Source organism: Frieseomelitta varia, unplaced genomic scaffold (genome assembly GCF_011392965.1).
Source record: "Frieseomelitta varia isolate USP_RPSP 00005682 unplaced genomic scaffold, Fvar_1.2 scaffold_182, whole genome shotgun sequence".
NCBI lineage: Eukaryota > Metazoa > Arthropoda > Insecta > Hymenoptera > Apidae > Frieseomelitta > Frieseomelitta varia.
Window position 1 is genome coordinate 2,048,610 of NW_025109550.1, and position 6,063 is coordinate 2,054,672.

Sequence of the window (6,063 nt, forward strand, 5' to 3'; positions counted from 1 at the left end):
TGCCCTACGTTTCGCAAAAAAAAAAAAAAAAAAAGGAAAAAAAAAAAAAGAGAATTGGACGATGAATGTCACGCGTGCAATCGTTTTCTTTCTTTTTTTTTTCTACGTTTTATTTTTAGACCTACCACTTTTATACGTTTTGCACATGATTAAACGGTCCGGAACGGATCATCCCGCTGGTCTTCTTGTACATACAAGATAAGAACTGATGATATGCATTTTCGAATCTTCTTCAGGATGTCGCGACGCCGGTGTAGAATAAATGACAGCCGGCAGAGCTCGCTGGTGCTCGAAGCTGATCACGAGACTATGTATTACATAATCGATGCGTTGTAAACACTTCAACATATGTACACACACTGCACTGGATATGTAAGCTCCTCTCGGTGCGAGGAAGATAGGGAAAAATGAAAAAACACAATGACAAAATGCGTAGAAGAATAACGATCTATTCGAAAGAAACATTGGATTTCTCATTTTTTGCGTCGTTCTTCCACTCATTTTGTCATTGTGTGTGTGTGTTTTTTTTTCTTTTTTTCCGTATCTTTGTACAACGCTTCGATCATCGATTATCTAGTAATACGTAGTCTTCGCTCCCCAGCGATCTGTTGGCGTCGCGACGGCCTGAAGAAGATTCGAAAATGCGTATCGTCGGTAAACCGACTTTCTGGCGACGTTGTGGAGGGGGAAGGGGAGTCTCTCGACGCGGCGGCGCACAGTAGAGAATTCCCCCCTCCCACGATCCGCGGTTTCTGACGCGTCCACACTGTAAATACCCCACACACTATTAGCACCCTTTAAAAGAAAAAAGAAAAAAAAAAGTACTATGTATAAAATTTCATACGTTGTTTAGATTTCTAGCATTAGTTATTCGAGATCAGTTACCAATTATATGAACAAATTGCAAATAAAGCGCAAAAAATAACGCATCGTATCGTTAATGGCCCCCTTCCTCTTTTTTCCCCCTCCCCAACCCCCTCGTTTCATTTTGCATCTCGCACGTGTTGAAGTTGTACGACACAAGGATTGATTATTGGATGAGGATAATTTTTGTTTCTTTTTTTGGTACCTTTTTTTTTTTATTGAGAGTTGCGAATATATATACAAAGGATGACGAACTAATAATAACTATTACATTAGAATCAAATAAACAAAGGTTATGATAGCATTAACGTGTGTTAATATTTGTTTAAATAACATAATGTTCGTATGTGTGTGTGTGTGTGTGTGTGTGTATCAAATTTTTCAAAAGATGTCACTGCATATTCCACAGGTGTCTCGTCGTCATTTATTTATTCGTATTCTTCTTTTAATTATACACACACATATATATATATGTATGTATAATTGCTTTTGCGCTATATCAACATGGGTTTCGATACATTCGATCCTCGAGAGGAAAAAAAAAAAGTTCGAGTTCGAAGGTCAAATGTAATGGTCGAAGATTTGCTGCGTTCGAAAAGGAAGGAAAGGAAAAGAAAAAAAAAAAAAATAGTACCGGATCCATCGAACATTTGTTAATTAAGATCGGCAGTCGATCGATTTATATCAATTTATCCACTCGATGGAACGAACCACCTCTTTTTCCTTAACTCGACTAAAACGATAAACGATAAAAGTTAGAATTTAGAAAAATAAGTAACTACCACCTGATTAGTATCTCCTTACATAACCCCTTTTTTTTTTCTTTTGAATAAATAGTAACGCGGTAATCGTTCTCGCGCGACAAACGAGCCGTGATTATGGTTTCACAGTTTGCGAATCGGGGAGGTATATCTGTTTTTACCGCTTTGTTTCTTCTTTTCTTTTCTTCGTAATATAACGCGGTAAGCTCGAGTGTATGAAAAGTGAAAAACATTTCTATGTCAACTTCAAAGACTCGCGTCCGTGTCCGCCATGTTTGTGACTTGTGCGTTTAAATCGCGACAATTGTTGATTCACTCGTCCGTGGCGGAGCCTAAGATCCGAGGGGTATGCGATTACTATTCGACGCAGATACAAAATCGTATAAAAAAATATGAACACGTTTCCATATTCGTCGAACATGTACTCTCGACGAGGATTTCTATTTCGATTCGCAATCGTGAAAACGCTCGAAACGATTCGACTGAAGTAAGCCAATGATACTTCCAACGTTTCATCCCGCCCGTTTTACAATATAATCTCCGTATTTCGATCTGATCGCGTTGCAACTTTGCCGGTGTGGAGTTTTCCTTTGGACACATCCTTTAAGAAAAAAAGAGAAAAAAAAACAAAGAAAATAAATTCAACGAGGGGGGACAAATCGTTTCGTACAAAAGTAGTGTCGACTCCGTACGAAATATTATCGTGAAGTTGGCGAAGAGACAGTGAGAACGACCTGTGTATCGCGTCTAACGGGCGCCAAAAGACTGCCAAAACTTTGTCTTTTTTTTTTCCGTCATAAATTCTCAACAATCGGGAGACGTCCAAAACCTAACATTGATGCACTTTATTTTCTTGTTTCTCTTTTTTTTTCTTCTCTTCTTTTTTTATTGCTTTTTTCCCCATTTTCATTGCCACCAACATCGTCCTCGGTTGTTTTATTTTTCGTATAATAATAAAATATCTTTCCCTTAGGTGTAAGTCGATCGATCAATCGATCGGCGCACTTCACATCCGTCGCTTTGTCGATCCGCGCATGCTCGTCTCACACTCTCACGTCTCAAAAAAATATCTCCCCACCGTGGAAACGCGTCGAATGATTTTTTTTTTTTTGAAACAATTTCTCCAGCAACGCTGACAGTAGTCAATAAATAGGTGTGTACGGATTTTCGTGCAAAATCTAAAGACACGAGAAAAAAAAGAAAGGAAAGAAAGATACAAATGTTACGCAACGTGTAACATGCAAAAATCTGTATAAAACATCTACGATCGAAGAATTCGTTAAAATACATCAGGGCAACAAAGCAAATTTCTGCTCAGACTCTGTCTTTCCATATCGAAACTATTCCTTTAAAAATAAAAATTTGCATAAAAATCCGCAGTTCGACAGGATTAAAACTTGAACCGAACTTGATGAGGGCTCTCCTCGTAAGTACGAGTCCCTCGAGAGCTACAACATTAATGCTCCTCTCTCGGTCGTGTTTCCTCTGTCTGCGCGCCAGAGGATGCGCAATCGCACACTACCAGTAGAAACTACTGCCAGTAGAAACACCATTACGCTTTGTCAGACACATGGATCCACGAACATCGACGCTTCTTGGATCTTTACCAGCGTGGATTTATTATTACTAATTCTATTACTCGATTACTCTTACATTGGAACTACATACAGGGTGTCTCAGAGTTTAACAGCCAAGCTTGGTCAGCGTTATTATAAATATATATATATATATATATATATGTATATATAATCAAGCAAAAAATGTAACACGAACATGACTTCTGGTTAATCTGTCGTTTTTAATGTCGAATCGTCGTCGTCGTGAACAAAACTTCAAGCAAAAAAGATGTGTCGAACGTAAATTAAAAATGAGTCTCGTAGGATTGCAAATTTCAATTTTTCTCACATTCCCGACGTCGTTCGTTAATGACGAGAATGACGAACACTTTTGTGAAATTGAACACCGACAATAATTGGCTATCGATTATGTTGACTATAAACTTATTGCTGTCCTATAATATCACAGTAACAGTAAGTATTTTTTTTCTTTTTTGACTTTACCACCTATAGATAGATAGTCTACGAAAATTTGGCTGTTGAACCCTGGTAAAACTCTGTACGATTCTTTTCTTTTGTTTTTTTTTTTTTTCTTGTCGATTCGATTGCATCCTTTTAACCTTCAAATCATTCGACGATTCCTGTCGCCTCTCTCTCTCTTGACTACGATAATTACATGTTTCTTTTCATCACAAAAATAGAATTCTTAAAACTTAAACTCAGTTTCACACTCTCGTATATTATTTACCTCTCTTTCTCTCTTTCTCTCACTCTCATTCTCACGTTCATTTCATCCTTCATTTTTTTTCTCCCCTCAACTTGTCTCTCCGCTACTCTTAATTTCTCCGTTACGTGTACACTCGTCGTGCAATCATTTGCTGAGAAGTATGCAGTTACTGTTGACAAAATATGTTAATTACGTTATCGGTCCGTCGATACATCGATATTCGTTTCTTTTTGTTTCTTCTTCTTTGCAGGCAAATCGAAAGGATCACTTTACGCTACATAAATAAATTCGCCATTTATCGTTGCACGTGCCGAAAGTCGGTTCTCTCACTGCCGCGATAAATATTTTTACAATGTAACAATCCATCTGACGCAATTTGGAGCGTGGACGATTAACAATTAAAAATGGCTTGAGCAATCGTTTGAAAAAAAAAAGAAAAGACGACCGTGTTGTTTTGACGTCTGTACTGCCTCTGGTACCGATACTTGTTACTATATAACATACATGGTTAACGCAAGATGGCGCAAGCTGCGGCAATTAAAATTCACGAAAACTCAGTGTTGCAGGGGAAAAAGAAAAACGGTATATTTTAAACGTAAAATTGCAATAAATACACCAAGACTTTTACAATAGTCGAAATATATAATCGTTTAAATGTAGCTAAATGTGGTTATGTTATCTTAAGAAAAGATAAGAAAAGAAAAAAAAAAGAAAAAATAAGGAAACGTAATTTAAAAAAAAAAGAAGAAAAGAAAGATTAGGAGAGACATTCGGGCAAAGGAACGACACACCTCGGCACAATTCCTCAATTCACCACATCCGCGAAGTGCACGTAACAAAGAAGGGCTGTAACAATTTCTCTACAACAATAGTCGCGTTCCTTCGTCTCGACTGTACTAACACGAAGAAAGTGAAAACGAAACGAAAAGTATTCGACGAGACTTCGTCAAAGGCAGGCAACAGTTCTGTATAAAACAAAGTAAAGATAGCTCAGGACATACCCAATTGCATCGAGATATCGACGCACGAACGAAACGTCTTTGCTCTACACAAGCTATTGCCATTATCTGCCTTTCTCAAAATTTTTTTCTTTTTTCTCTCTTGTCAAATGTTCCCTTCTCCTTCTCTTTCTCTCTCTCTCTCTCGCTCTCGCTCTCTCGCTCTTCTTCCCTCACGACTCCAGAGAAATCATCATGGGGAAAAGAAAAGGAAAAAAAATAAAAGAGAGCTGATCAACAACCTCGTCCAGTCGAAGCCGGATTTATACACGATTTCGAGCTATAGTTCGACACGCACTGCACACAGCTCAGTAAATACTTATCTCGCAAATTCTAATCGCCACCGTTTTATATCGATAACAATAATTACATTGATCGTCGACAGTGACCGGTGATTCCGCTTCTTTAGTTCGATATATATATATTTATATTTATATCCATATTTATAATATATATATATAGATATATCAAAAATATCCTTAATAAAATAGAGAATTTTAATATGTATAACGTACCATCAAGTACTTATTTTTTTTTTTGTATCATAATTTTACCTACTATTATATATATATATATAAATATATAATAATACTGAACGTGCGTTGTGAATAAATAAATAATATATATATATAATTATATTATATATATATATATAATTTATTTATTCACACGCACGTTTAGTACCACGTATATGATTTATATTTAATATACATATAATACTCGCGTCGACATTCTTTCCTATTGTTCACGCGCGCGTGCACACAACTGTACTCACGTACAATATATCCCATGCACGTGTATATACGTATGCCTCTGTGTGTGTACAGTCCTTGCGTTTCGCCACGTGAACTTTTACCAGATTAGATTACACACACTTCGAGTTCCTGGCCTTCTTCGTTTACTTCGCTTAACCGTTATACCGCTTCAAAGCTATTCATACATACATACATATATATATATATATACATACATAATATATATATATGTATATACATACATAATATATATATATACATACATAATATATATATATGTATATACATACATTATATATATATATATATATATATATATATATATATATATATATATATATATATATATATATATTCAAATTCGTATTTCAAGGATCGACTAAAAGACGATCGTAAAATATC